Consider the following 15,428-nt stretch of genomic DNA (forward strand, 5'->3'; position numbering starts at 1 on the left):
ACCACACGCAATGGCCGGCGCAGTGGTTGTAAACGCAAGGAATGTTGAGTTTCGCCGTTCTGCGCTGTGGAGCGGGTGGTGCAAAGAAAAAGGATATAAAAAGTGTGGATCACCCCCGGCCGCTTTCGTGTTCTATGAAAGAACTTGCTTGAGCTGACTGCTCACGTACGCATGCGCAAAACCTTTATTTTTCTGCCGCGGAACTCTCTGAGAAATGTTTGCCGTATTACCCTCGCCTCGATTTCTTGAAGAGGGTAAGGAGAGCGAGGGGGGGTTACGAGTAAGAGAGAGAGAGAGAGAGAGAGAGAGAGAGAGAGAGAGAGAGAGGAGAGGAGAGAGAGAGAGTGACGAGAGGGAGATGGTGACGAGAGAGAGACAGAGAGAGAGGGTGACGAGAGAGAGATAGAGAGAGGGGTGACGAGAGAGAGAGAGTCAAAGAGAGAGAGGGTGACGAGAGAGTGACACAGAGAGATGGTGCCAAGAGAGAGTGAAGAGAGAGAGAGACGAGAGCGAGAGAGAGAGAGTGACGAGAGAGAGAGTGGCAGAAAGAGAGTGACAGTGAGAGAGGAAGAGAGTGACGAGGAGTGAGATAGGGAGAGAGGGTGACGGGAGAGAGGGGGGTGAAGAGAGAGATAGAGAGTAACGAGAGAGAGAGAGGGGATGACGAGAGAGAGGGGTGACCACAGAGAGAGAGGGTGAAGAGAGAGAGACAGAGACAGAGGGTAAAGAGAGAGAGAGAGGGTGAAGAGAGAGAAACAAAGAGAAGGTGACGAGAGAGTGACAGAGAGAGGGTGACGAGAGAGTGACACAGAGAGATGGTGCCAAGAGAGAAAGTGACGAGAGATTGACAGAGAGAGAGGGTGAAGAGAGAGAAACAAAGAGAAGGTGACGAGAGAGTGACAGAGAGAGGGTGACGAGAGAGTGACACAGAGAGATGGTGCCAAGAGAGAAAGTGACGAGAGATTGACAGAGAGAGAGGGTAACGAGAGAGAGATAGACAGAGAGAAAGTGACGAGAGAGTGACAGAGAGAGACAGAGAGACTGTTATACGAGCGTGGCAGTGGACGAACCCAAGTGCCGAACACGGGCGCGGGGGCAGAGCTGGGAGGCGTTATTGCCGTAGCGAGCGTGGAATCGGTTTCCAGGACAGTCTTGATCTGGAGTCTTGGGTTTGGACAGAATCCAGGAGCGATGCTAGACTTAGAACTGACAGTTCTAGGAACCATGAAACAAGGTTACTCACACCGCAGTCGACCAAAGAACTGGCAGCTCCTTGTTGTGATCACAGCGTCGTTATCCCGCATTTCCTGATGGAAAGCTGGTGTGTGTAGTTAGTGGAACCTGGGAATGATTGGAAGTCAAACGAGGGGATGGAGCCCAGTTCCTGAGGTAAATTGCAAGCTGGGGGATTTCCAGAGGGGACCATGACAAAGACAGAGAGAGAGGGGACAGAGAGACAGAGAAGCAGAGAGACAGGGGGAGAGAGGGACAGAGAGAGAGAGGAGGAGGGAGAGGGGGGAGAGAGAGGGGAGGGAGAGAGGGGGAAGGAGAGAAGCAGAGAGACGGGGGCGAGAGGGAGAGAAAGAGAGAGAGAGAGAGAGAGAGAGAGAGAGAGAGAGAGAGAGAGGCGGAGGGAGAGAGGGGAGAGGGAGGGAGAAGGGGAGGGAGAGAGAGGGGGAGGGAGAGAGAGGGGCAGGGAGAGAGAGGGGAGGGAGAGGGGGGACAGAGAGGGCGGGAGGGGGAGAAATAACGAAAAAGAGAAGGAGAGAGAGAGAGGGGGACAGGGAGAGAAAACGAGGGAGAGAAGGGAAGGGAGTGAAAGAGATAGATTCTCTGAACTCGACTTTATATAAGGCACGCTTTCATTTTAGACTCTATTTATCCATCCTTCTCCCTATCAAGATATTCAAATAGATAGACAAATGGGTAGGTAGATAGCCGGATTGATGGATAGGTTGCAAGGGAAGGAGGGGATATGTGTAATCGGAAACGCACTTCCCCAGTGTGGGCTGCGCATATATCAGAAAAGGGACGTAGAGCTGAAGGGAAGGTAACTGGAGAGAGACGGGGAAGAAAGAAGAGAACGAGCCGGAGGGGAGTGAGGGTGGCAAGATAAGAGGAAAGCAGAGACGGAGTGGGAGACAGTGAGCGGAGGGCAGGGCAGAGGAAAGCTTGCAGTAACCAAGCGACAAGGCGAGATGCAAATTTCCTGGCTGCTGTGAGAGTGCAGCTCTGATCTCACAGCAGGTAAAGGCGGATTCACCATGAAGCCGCCTGGAAACGGCACGTCCGCGGCGGTGCCAGTGCTCGGCCAGGGGTGCGGTGAGTGGCCACGTGACGTTTGGGTTGAACAGGAAGCATCTGCCGTGAACACGCGGAAGTGCGGAAGTGCGGAAGTGCGGAAGTGGCCGGTGTTTGCAGTTGCTCAGAGAGCAAATCTAAGCGGCGGGGGAGGAGGGGGCGGCGGTTCTGTTTTTCTGCTCAACTGGCTGCTGTGAGAAGTTTGATGCTGAGAGAGCTGGTCGGCCTCCTCCGCCCACCCTACTTTTCAGCCCGCCGCCTCGCGAATAGTGAAGGAATCGTCAGAAGTTTATCCCAGGACACAGTTTTCAGGTCAGTGTAAAAGCGTTAAGAATATCTCAACGCTCCCTGTCTCCACCTCCCTCCCACGACCCCGCCCTGCCAATCCAATCTTCCAAAACTCCCTCGGGGTTTCATCGCGAATAAAAGTTTGACCCGCGTACAGAGTCGATGGAACGGGGGTGGGGGCCGGAAGAAGCAAAAGTGAGTGTTTACAGGGCGAGAGAAGTAGGACGGAGAACTTGAAACAGTTGCCTCGCCGAAAGGAAATAGTGGAGCCGGACCCAGGTGCTGGGACTGGGACTGTGTGTGTGTGTGAGAGAGAGGCAGTGTGTGTGTGTGTGTGTGTGTGTGTGTGTGTGTGTGTGTGTGTGTGAGAGAGAGAGAGAGAGAGAGAGAGAGAGGAGTTCATTAAGAAAGTTTATGCATATAGACGGACATAGCGCGTGTGTGAGAGAGAGACAGACAGGCTGCGAGGGAGAGAGAGTGCGAGACAGAGATATCGGGAGCAGAGACAGACGAGAGGCAGGCAGAAAGGAGAGAGAGAGAAGAGTGTTCATGGATATAGACAGATCGACAGTGCGTGTGTGTGTGGGAGAGAGAGAGGGAGAGAGAGACAGACAGACAGACAGACAGATTGAGACGCTGAGAGAGAGAGAGACAGAGAGGCCGAGAAGAAGAGAGAGAAAGACAGAGTTCATGGATAGAGACAGACCTAGCCAGTGTCTATCTCTATATCCGGATCAGAGACAGACAAGAGACAGGGATTGAGAGAAATGGAGAGAAACGGAGAGAAACGGAGAGAGAGAGAGAGAGAGAGAGAGAGAGAGAGTCAGGTAGAGTATATGTTGTGTGTGTGTGTGTGTGTGTGTGTGTGTGTGTGTGTGTGTGTGTATAAGCGCGCGCGAGAGAGAGAGAAGAGAGTTCCTCGATAGGCAGACATAAATAGAGTGTGCATGTATACAGTATGTGAGAGAAACACAGACAGACAGACAGAGAGGCTGAGAGGGAGAGAGAGTTCATGGAGGAAAACAGACAGGCAGGAGAGCAAGAGAGAGATAGAGGGCGAGAGAGAGGTAGGGAAGGGAGATGATCAATTTACCTAATGTGTGTATTACATATATGGGACCTTACAATGAGTAGTTATCCTTTGCAGACTGGTAGGCTGTAATGAGTTTCTGCTCGTTTTTTTTTCCTAAACTCTGGCGAGTGCAGACCCAGAGCCGTCAAACGCTCCACAAACGGTAACCGTTCTGCCCTTCCTCAGACAAGGGTTGAAAACTGCTCACAATACCTCAACATCCAATCTGACTAAATAACTTACAACACCAACAAACTCAAGACAGCTTCCGTACCGCTGCTTTCAGACTAGTTCGGTCAGAACGGTCGCCTGGTATGATAGGATGGACTCTTTATCGCAAAATCTACCTCGTTATAGCTGTTTCCCTTCATCTCTGCCATATGCAGTGTCATGCAAAAGTTTGAGCACCCCCGATCAAAATTTCTGTTACCTAAGCGAGTAAAAGATGACTTGATTTCCAAGAGGCATAAAGTTAAAGATGACACAATTCTTTAATATTTTAAGTAAGATCACTTTTTTTTAATTTCCATCTTTTACAGTTTCAAATAACAAAAAACGGAAGAGGGCCCGAGGCAAAAGTCTGGGCACCCTGCATGGTCAGTACTTAGTAACACCCCCTTTGGCAAGAATCACAGCTTGTCAACGCTTTTTGTAGCCAGCTAGGAGTCTTTCAATTCTTGTTTGGGGGATTTTCGCCCATTCTTCCTTGCAACCGGCTTCTAGTTCTGTGAGATTCTTGGGCCGTCTTGCATGCACTGCTCTTTTGAGGTCCATCTACAGATTTTCCATGACGCTTAGGTTGGGGGACTGTGAGGGCCATGGCAAAACCTTCAGCTTGCGCCTCTTGAGGTAGTCCATTGTGGATGCTGAGGTGTGTTTAGGTTCATTATCCTGTTATAGAAGCCGTCCTCTTTTCATCTTCAGCTTTTTTACAGACGGCGTGATGTTTACTTCGAGAATTTGCTGGTATTTAATTGAATTCATCCTTCCCTCTACCAGTGAAATGTTCCCCGTGCCACTGGCTGCAACACAAGCCCAAAGCATGATCGATCCACCCCCGTGCTTAACAGTTGGAGAGGGGTTCTTTTCATGAAATTCTGCACCCTTTTTTCTCCAAACATACTTTTGCTCATTGCGGCCAAAAAGTTCTATTTTAACTTCATCATTCCACAAGACTTGTTTCCAAAATGCATCAGGCTTGTTTAGATGTTCCTTTGCAAACTTCTGACGCTGAATTTTGTGCTGAGGACGCAGGAAAGGTTTTCTTCTGATGACTTTCATGAAGGTCATATTTGTGCAGGTATCACTGCACAGCAGAACAGTGCACCACCACTCCAGAGTCTGCTAAACCTTCCTGAAGGTCTCTTGCAGTCAAACGGGGGTTTTGATTTTCCTTTCTAGCAATCTAACGAGCAGTTCTCTCGGAAAGTTTCCTTGGTCTTCCAGACATCAACTTGACCTCCGCCGTTCCTGTTAACTGCCATTTCTTAATTACAATTACGAACTGAGGAAACGGCTGCCTGAAAACGCTTTGATATCTTCTTATAACTTTGTGGGCATCATTTATTTTAATCTTCACAGTGCTAGGCAGCTGCTTAGAGGAGCCCAGTGTTGTTGATTGTTGGGATAAGGTTTGAGGAGTCAGGGTATTTATAAAGCTTTGAAATTTGCATCGCCTGGCCTTTCAGAGCGATGATTGTGAACAAGCCATAGCCTTAACAAGCTAATTAGGGTCTGGAACCTTGGTAAGAGTTACCTGAGATCTCAAATTTCTTGGGGTGCCCAAACCTATATATACACAATATGCACTATATGGCGAGAAGGCAGGTGTATGGGCTTGACTGGGATCCGGGATTAGACATGATGGAATGGCGGAGGAGACTTGATGGGCTGAATGGACTAATTCTGCTCCTATGTCTTATGGTCTTTTGGTCTTAAAGGGGTCACATTGGACGGAGGAGCGGTGTTGAAGTGAAGCCGGAGAAGAATTTATGAAAGGCTTAAACTGCGTAGAAAGGCTGTGTCATTTTTTTGTTCCACAGGCTGAAATGTCCAATACTGGACGACGTGGATTTACTATGGGGGGCATTTCAAAGGAAATTTGGGGGGCGTTTTTTTTTTCTCTTTCATTTATTGAGATACAGTGCGGAATAGTCCTTTCCGGACCTTGGGCCGTGCCACCTCGCAATCCCACGACATCATCCTAGCCGAATCACGGGACACCTTACAATCACCAATTGATCAATCGATTGGTCCGCCTTTGGACTGTGGGATGAAACCGGAGCACCCGGAGGGAAACCCGCGCGGCCACGCGGAGAACGTACAAACTCCTTGCAGAGAAGGCCCGACTTTTTTGTTTGGCTGTCACAGAGAGCGGCTGGGCACCTTCAATGCGTCCTCAGAGATGGGAGTGGAGACAAACTTAGCGATTAAGACTCTCTTAAGCAGGAAAGGAAAAGGACAGAGAATGGAGGGATATGGACAGGCAGTATTGCTTAGTTTAATGGCTGTTTTAATTCGTTCTTTAAAACATGGTTGGCTGAGACTGTTCCTGTGCTGTGCTGTATTGTCCTATATTCTGAATGTCATCAATTTTTGTCATATTAGATTCTCTAAACACAGCGGTGAGGAAATTTCTTGGCGTGTTGACAGCACTACTCGCTCTACCTCAGGTAGCGATTGGCAATCACACTGAATTTCGATGAAATAGCATTTTTTCCTCTCCAAGCTTAGGCCCGAGATGGGATCTCGACATGAGACTCGCCCAAGTCTTTCCACCGTAGATGCTGCTCCATCGCTCAGTCCCGCCAAGAGTTTGCCTTTTAAAAAAAAATTGCTGTCACGCTGCCTCGTTATTTTTGTTCATTGAGCATCTAGGTCTCGCTCTCAAACAACATTGGGCGAATTCAGCGTGTCAGGCAGTACCTGTGGTAGCAAAGGGATGGTCGAGGTTTCGGGCAGAGTCCCTGCATCAGGACGGAGGGAGGAGTATACTTATCCGGCGCACAGGATGAGAAGGAGCAGTCATGCCAAGGCTAGGTAGGTGATGAATGCAATCAGATTGTAGGGTTGCAAGACTGATTTTTTGACTTCCCCGGTGTTGAGTGAGAATTGCCCGTGTCAGATCGCTCGCAGGAATGTAGAGAGCGCGCATGCGGCCCATTCATCGCGGGGCGCCCGTTTGGTCCTCCAACGCGCGGAGGACTCGCTCTCTCGGGCGCGGGCTTTCGAGTGCGCATGTCTTTAGACGCAACGGGCCCGGTTCCTAGCTCCGCACTGTAAGCTGCCCAGCTTGCGCTGTTATTAACGTTTCACGGTAAAAAAGAAAGTTTCGGTTTCGGACTCTGTTGTAGCTCTTCCTCCGTGCATAAATATGTGCAATGACACAGTGGTGGTGGATTCATAGGACATAGAACAGTACAGCACAGTACAGGTCCTTCGGCCCACAATGTTGTGTCGACCCTCAATCCCTGCCTCACATACAAGCCCCCACCTTAAATTCCTCCATATACCTTTCTAGTAGTCTCTTAAACTTCACTAGTGTATCTGCCTCCACCACTAACTCACGCAGTGCATTCCACGCACCAACCACTCTCTGAGTAAAAAACCTTCCTCTAATAGCCCCCTTGAACTTCCCACCCCTTACCTGAAAGCCATGTCCTCTTGTATTGAGCAGTGGTGCCCTGGGGAAGAGGCTCTGGCTATCCACTCTATCTATTCCTCTTATTATCTTGTACACCTCTATCATGTCTCCTGTCATCCTCCTTCTCTCCAAAGAGTAAACCCTAGCTCCCTTAATCTCTGATCACAATGCACACTCTCTAAACCAGGCAGCATTCTGGTAAGTCTCCTCTGAACCCTTTCCAATGCTTCCACATCCTTCTTATAGTGAGGCGACCAGAACTGGACACAGTACTCCAAGGGCGGCCTAACCAGAGTTTTATAAAGCTGCATCATTACATAATGACTCTTAAACTTTATCCCACGACTTATGATGGCTAACACCCCATAAGCTTTCTTAACTACCCTATCCACCTGTGAGGCAACTTTCAGGGATCTGTGGACATGTAGCCCCAGATCCCTCTGCTCCTCCACACTACCAAGTATCCTGCCATGTACTTTGTACTTTGCCTTGGAGTTTGTCCTTCCAAAAAGTACCACCTCACACTTCTCCGGGTTGAACTCCATCTGGCACTTCTCAGCCCACTTCTGCATCCTATCAATGTCTCTCTGCAATCTTTGACAATCCTCTACACTATCTACAACACCACCAAACTTTGTGTCGTCAGCAAATTTGCCAACCCACCCTTCTACCCCCACATCCAGGTTGTTAATAAAAATCACGAAAACTAGAGGTCCCAGAACAGATCCTTGTGGGACACCACTAGTCACAACCCTCCAATCTGAATGTACTCCCTCCACCATGACCCTCTGCCTTCTGCAGGCAAGCCAATTCTGAACCCACCTGGCCAAGCTTCCCTGGATACCATGCCTTCTAACTTTCTGAATAAGCCTACCGTGTGGAACCTTGTCAACTGCCTTACTAAAATCCATATAGATCACATATACTGCACTACCCTCATCTATATGCCTGGTCACCTCCTCAAAGAACTCTATCAGGCTTGATAGACACGATCTGCCCTTCACAAAGCCATGCTGACTGGCCCTGATCAGACCATGATTCTCTAAATACGCAAAGATCCTATCTCTAAGAATCTTTTCCAACAGCTTTCCCACCACAGACGTAAGGCTCACTGGTCTATAATTACCCGGACTATCCCTACTACCTTTTTTGAACAAAGGGAAAACATTCTTCTCCCTCCAGTCCTCCGGTAGCATTCCAGTGGACAACGAGGACATAATCCCCAACATCCTGCAAGAGATCTCTAAACATCGACCACATGTCCATAGTACCTTTCCCTGGAAAAACATCATCCCAATTCACACCTGTAAGATCTAGCCTTACAGCTTCATAATTTGCCCTTCCCCAATTAGAAATGTTCCTGTCCTCTCTGATTCTATCCTTTTCCAAGTTAATGCTAAAGGCCAGGGAGCAGTGGTCACTGTCCCTCAGATGCTCACCCGCTGAGAGATCTGTGATCTGACCCGGTTCAAAACCTAGTACTAGATCTAGTATGGCAGTCCCCCTAGTCGGCCTGTCTACATACTGTGACAGGAATCCGTCCTGGACACACTTAACAAATTCTGCCCCATCTAAGCCCTTGGAACTAATCAGGTGCCAATCAATAATAGGGAAGTTAAAGTCACCCATGATAACAACCCTGTTATTTTTGCGCCTTTCAAAAATCTGCCTCCCAATCTGCTCCTCCGTATCTCTGCTGCTACCTGGGTGCCTATAGAATACCCCCAATAGAGTAACTGCTCCCTTCCTGTTCCTGACTTCCACACATACTGACTCAAAAGAGGATCCTGCTACATTACCCACCCTTTCTATAGCTGTAATAATATCCCTGACCAGTAATGCCACCCCTCCTCCCCTTTTTCCGCCCTCTCTATCCCTTTTAAGGCACTGAAATCCAGGAATATTGAGAATCCATTCCTGCCCTGGTGCCAGCCAAGTCTCTGTAATGGCCACTACATCATAATTCCATGTATGTATCCCAGCTCTCAGTTCATCAGCTTTGTTCCTGATGCTTCTTGCATTGAGGTACACACATTTCAGCCCTTCTACCTTACTACATTTACACCGTTTATTCTGCTTCTCTTTCCTCAAAGCCTCTCTATATGTTAGATCAGGCTTTACTCCGTGCACTTCTTTCACTGCTCTATCGTTCTGGGTCCCAGCCCCCTTGCAAATTAGTTTAAACCCTCCCGAACCATGCTAGCAAACCTACCTGCAAGGATATTGCTCCCCCTCGAATTCAGGTGCAAACCATCCAATCTGTACAGGTCCCACCTTCCCAGAAGAGATCCCAATGATCCAAAAATCTAAAACCCTGCTCCCTGCACCATCTCCTCAGCCACGCATTCAACTGCCATCTCCCCCAATTCTTGCTATCACTGTCACGTAGCACTGGCAGCAATCCTGACAACGCCACCCTTGAGGTCCTGTTCTTCAGCCTTCTGCCTAGTTCCGAAACTCACACTTCAGGACCTCATCCCTCTTCCTACCTATGTCGTTGGTCCCAACATGTATCACGACTTCTGGTTGCTTTCCCTCTCGTACCAGGATGTCGTGCACCCGGTCAGAGACATCCCGGACCCTGGCACCCGGGAGGCAACAAACCATGCGGGTGTCCTTCTCACGTCCACAAAATCTCCTGTCTGCTCCCCTGACTATAGAGTCTCCAATGACGACAGCTATCCTCTTCTCCGTCCCACCCTTCTGCACCACCGGGTCAGACTCAGTGCCGGAGGCCCTGCCACCGTGGCTCACACCTGGTCGGTCATCCCCGCCAACAGTATCCAGGATGGTAAACTTATTATTGAGGGGAATGGCTACAGGGGTGCTCTGCACTACCTGTCTGCTCACCTTCACTTTCCTCCCTCTGACTGTCACCGAACGACCTGCTTCCGACAGCCTAGGTGTGACTACCTCCCTGTAGCTCTCATCTATGACAGCCTCATTCTCCCTTATGAGTCGAAGGTCATCCAGCTTCTGCTCCAGATTCCTTACACGGTCTTCCAGATCGCTCAGCCGTATGCACTTCTGGCAGATGTGACACTACCCCAAAACTGCCACATCTCACATGAGAGGCACATCACCGCCTCAGGAGGCATTGTAAAGACTAAATGCGAGCAAGCTTGTCCTCCGCCTCTTCTCGTCGAAGCCTCTCGAGTCAAAGCCTGAAAGCTCCACTCCTTCGCTGGTGCAGAAGTTGTTAAATGTGTCCAGGAAAAATATATTTTAGCCCGGATCTGTGCAGATGATCCAAACAGGGAATGGGCATCACTCCACTCCCTCCTCCGAAATGAGGCTCGAGAAGTGATTGAGGAGTGCATAGAGAGTGCGTTGCTGCCAGTGGCCATAACCTTTTTAGTTTTAAAAGAGTTATGGAAAACTACAGTGGCATGCAAAAGTTTGGGCACCCCGGTCAAAATTTCTGTTACCATTAATAGCCAAGTGAGTAAAACATGACCTGATTTCCAGAAAAAGGACCCGAAGCAAAAGTTTCAGTCAGTACCTAGTAATACCCCTTCGGCAAGTGTCACAGCTAGTAAACGCTTTCCGTAGCTAGCTAAGAGTCTTTCAATTCGAGTTTGGGGGATTTTCTCCCATTCTTCCCTGTAAAAATCTTCCAGTTCTGTGAGATTCTTGGGCCGTCTTGCATGCACTGCTCTTTTGAGGTCTATCCACAGATTCTCGGTGATGTTTAGGTCGGTGGACTGTGAGGGCCATGGCTAAACCTTTAGATTGCGCCTCTGGAGGTAGTCCATTGTGGATTTTGAGGTGTGTTTAGGATCATTATCCTGTTGTAGAAGCCATCCTCTTTTCATCTTCGACTTTTTACAGACGGCGTGATGTTTACTTCCAGAATTTGCTGGTGTTTAATTGAATTCATTCTTCCCTCTACCAGTGAAATGTTCCCCGTGCCACTGGCTGCAACACAAGCCCAAAGCATGATCGATCCACCCCCGTGCTTAATAGTTGGAGGGGGGTTTATTTCATGAAATTCTGCACCCTTTTTTTTTCTCCAAACATACCTTCGAACGGTGGAGGTCAAGTTGAGGTCTGGAAGACCAAGAAAACTTTCCCAGAGAGCTGCTCGCAGGATTGCTAGAAAGGCAAATCTAAACCCCGGTTTCACTGCAAAAGACCTTCAGGAAGATTTAGCAGACTCTGGAGTGGTGGTGCATTGTTCTACTGTGCAGCGACACCTGCACAAATATGACCTTCATGGAAGAGTCATCAGAAGAAAACCTTTCCTGCGTCCTCACTACAAGATTCAGCGTCAGAAGTTTACAAAAGAACATCTCAAAATGCCTTATGCATTTTGGTAACAAGTCCTGTGGACTGATGAAGTTAAAATATAACTTATGGCCGCAATGAGCAAAGGTATGTTTGGGGAAAAAAGGGTGCAGAATTTCATGAAAAGACCACCTCTCCAACTGTTAAGCACGGGGGTGGATCGATCATGCTTTGGGCTTGTGTTGCAGCCAGTGGCACGGGGAACATTTCACTGGTAGAGGGAAGAATGAATTCAGTTAGCTACCAGCAAATTCTAGAAGTAAACATCACACCATCTGTAAAAAAGCTGAACATGAAAAGACAATCTCTGGCCCTGAAAAGCGGGTGAGATTGAGGTGTGAATCCACCCCGAAACCCCGCCGTTTGGGTGGATGCTGCGTGATTTGTTACCCTGTTACAAATGAGTACCACGAAATAACACACAGTACACCGCATACAATTAAATGATTTAGATTCTTAATTCTTTGGTTATAGGGTTAGTGAAGAAAAAAAATCAAAAAAAAAAAGGAAGCAACACACATCAAAGTTGCTGGTGAACGCAGCAGGCCAGGCAGCATCTCGAGGAAGAGGTACAGTCGACGTTTCAGGCCGAGTCCCTTCGTCAGGACTAACTGAAAGAAGAGCTAGTGAGATATTTGAAATGAGAGGGGGAGGGGGAGATTCAAAACGATAGGAGAAGACAGGAGGGGGAGGGATGGAGCCAAGAGTTGGACAGGTGATTGGCAAAGGGGATATGAGAGGATCAGGGACAGGAGGCCCAGGGAGAAAGAAAAGGGGGAGGGGGGAAAACCCAAAGGATGGGCAAGGGGTGTAGTGAGCAGGACAGACGGAGAAAAAGGAGAGAGAGAAAAAGAATCTGTGTACATAAATAAATAACGGATGGGGTACGAGGGGGAGGTGGGGCATTAGCGGAAGTTAGAGAAGTCAATGTTCATGCCATCAGGTTGGAGGCTACCCAGGCGGAATATAAGGTGTTGTTCCTCCAACCTGAGTGTGGCTTCATCTTTACAGTAGAGGAGGCCGTGGATAGACATGTCAGAATGGGAATGGGATGTGGAATTAAAATGTGTGGCCACTGGGATATCCTGCTTTCTCTGGCGGGCAGAGTGTAGGTGTTCAGCGAAACCATCTCCCAGTCTGCAGTCCCAGTATTGCATCCTACGCTGCTATAGCTTCCCACTGTGCGACTGAAGGGCAGGGAAGGAACTCTGACTGCAATGCTTTCCATAAAGCTTGACAGACCTCCGAAATTATAGAGGAAACAATTCGCTTTTACGAAAAAAAGACGCTCGCTTCTTGTTTACCCCAGAAAGACTACCATGACCATGAAGCCTTGCACGGGCAGGTGTTTGTGCGCATGCGTGACTTTCGCGAATTGCAGAGCGACGCAGACACACCACCGCACAAGTATAAATGCTCACAACGCGCGTAAGTAGGTTACGGCGTTCATTAACGCAGAAGTATAAATCCTGCATACGTCGCCCGTGCGCACACACCTGCTTTATGGAACGCATTGCAGCCAGAGTTCCTTCCCTGTCCTTCAGTCGCCCAATGGGAAGCTACTGCAGCGTAGGAGGGAATGCGATACTACCAAGCGGACCAATCACAGTTCTACGGTCTGCGTTGCTGCGACGCGCGGTTACATTTTTGTAGAGGTACGCGTCGCAGCAACGCAGGCTCTGGCGTAGGGTTTCGGGCGACGCTGTACTTACGGCGTCGCGTCGCGGCAGAAGTATAAATCAGGCTGAAATCAGGCATTACACTGCATGCAGCGTTCAAGAGGAGTTTCCGCGGGTAAATTGACGTGAAGGGAACGGCGGTTTGCGCTTCATCGACAGGCAGAAGGGATTGGCGTCACGTTGGGCGGGGATATCGAGGACCGAAGGGTTTGACATGAACACAAAAGATTCTGCAGATGCTGGAAATTGGGTTTTCTCTTTCCCCCGCCTGCCTATCAACTCATCTTGGCGTCTCCTGTTCTTCCCTTCCTCCCATGGTCCACTTTCGGCACCAAACAGTTTCCTTCTCTGTCACAGGGGGTGCTGGGAACGGACCCAAATGCAGACACAGACACTGAAGTACAAGGAACAAGACTTGACTAGAGTAGGGACATGACAGAATTCAGGCAAGGAGCAGGGACAAGAACGCAGAGTAGGGCTAGGGAAAGCGGGGCCAGAACTAGGAACCATCGACTAGGAGACAAGGCTTGGACTCCGAGCCCGAGACTGGACAAGGACCCAAAACCTGGGTCTTGCCTCGGGCTCCGCCCCGAGAACCAGGCAAGGACATGACATGGCTTGAGGCTGGGGTCTTGAGTCTTGAGCTTGGCTTGGGGTCATGGGTCTTGAGCTTGGCTTGGGATCCTCGAGGCCTGGGGTCTTGGGTTCTTGGAGATTGGCTTGGGATCCTCGAGGCTTGGGTTCTTCGTCTTGAAATGCGGAGACTGATAACTCGGAGACTGGAGCTGAGAGACAGACTCGGAACTGAACATCAACACAGAGCCGGGACTTATCCTTCGACAAGCCAGGACTCATCTTTAACACAACACAAACATGAGACAGGACAGAACATAGACATAGAGCCGGGACTTATCCTACGACAAGCCGGGACTGAACTTAATCTCCACACCAAGATAATACAGGTCTCTCCGTCAGGTAATGGCAGAACGGCCGGACTTATCTGACAGAGGCGAGGACAAGACAAGACAGATCCCCCTGCAAGGCAACGGCAAAACGGTCTGGCTTACCCCACAGAGGCAAGGACAAGAAGAGACAAACACCAAAGAACAACAGACAGTTCCATCTCTGCTCCAGGGAATCTCCGAGTCTCAGTTCAGCCAGCAACCTCAGCTGGCTACGGAAATCTCAGCAACCTCAGCTAGCTCGGAGTGGCTGGCAGCCACTCAGCTGGCGCAGGAAACAGCCGAATCCATACCACAAAGACTACTCCAATGAATGGCAACAAGGCTCCATGAAGCAGTGGTCCTCCCACCAGGCCGAGAGATCACAAATGGTTTCACTAGCCTTCCATCAGCAGGTTACTCGAAGGGGGACTGACGAGACCAACCCGCAGCCCACATTCAGTCCTCAGGCTACTTATATTGCAAGCCCAAAGATGGGAATCAGGTGCGTATGATTAACTCAAACAAGTGACATCTGGAAGACCCGGAGTCCCGAGTCCACTGACCGGACCGTGAAACGGAATATGGACTTCACGGATCGGACCATGACATTCTCCGGCCCTTCACTTTTTCCATCCATCGCCTCTCAGCTCTCACTTCAGCTCTCCCCCTCCCACCCCCCACCTTGCGCCTCAGCCGGGTTCACCTTATCGCCTTCCAGCTTGTACTCCTTTCCCTCCGCCACTTTCATATTCCGGCTTCTCCATTGTCCCTCTCCTATCCTTGGTGAAGGGTCGTTCCCTCAGGTGCTGGCTCACCTGCCGAGTTCACCCGGTACTTTGTATCTGTTCCGAGCGCCTTGCTCTCGTGTTGTCAGATCCGTGTGCTCCGTTGGTGACCGGCTTCGACTCGGCCACGGAGCCACGTATTCGTCCATGACATCACTTGGTGAGACAGGCGAGCTGGACTTGGGTGACGTTGAGCGCTGAGAACTGTGGAGCTGGGACAATGAAAAGAGGCAGTGTAAATCAGGCGGAACGATGCTTGTTGAGTGGATAGGAGAAGCAGGTGCCGGGGGTGTATTTGCACAGTCTTCACTGGAGGTTGTAAGGTGGAAAATGGCCACCTCATTCGTGGTTGAACCAAGACCAATGACGTCATGACGCAGGTCAACGGCGTTAAAGACTGGCTCGATAACAGCCAAGGAACTGGGTCGA

At 49.6% G+C, this 15,428-nt stretch overlaps 1 protein-coding gene across 3 annotated transcripts in view; it reads left to right on the forward strand.

The window, feature by feature from the left end:
• Positions 1 to 2,124: 2,124 nt before the first annotated feature.
• Positions 2,125 to 15,428, forward strand: part of LOC140207194 (ecto-ADP-ribosyltransferase 5-like) — a 21,850-nt gene continuing 8,546 nt past the window's right edge. The window contains exons 1-2 of one of the 3 annotated variants that reach the window (XM_072275554.1): positions 2,125 to 2,613; positions 6,539 to 6,700. The gene's annotated coding sequence lies outside the window, so the exon portion shown is untranslated. Of the gene's footprint in view, positions 2,614 to 6,538; positions 6,701 to 14,675; positions 14,717 to 15,428 lie in introns of those variants that run through there. The other 2 variants (XM_072275553.1, XM_072275555.1) reach the window with 2 other exon arrangements.

Source organism: Mobula birostris, chromosome 13 (genome assembly GCF_030028105.1).
Source record: "Mobula birostris isolate sMobBir1 chromosome 13, sMobBir1.hap1, whole genome shotgun sequence".
Taxonomy (NCBI): domain Eukaryota; kingdom Metazoa; phylum Chordata; class Chondrichthyes; order Myliobatiformes; family Myliobatidae; genus Mobula; species Mobula birostris.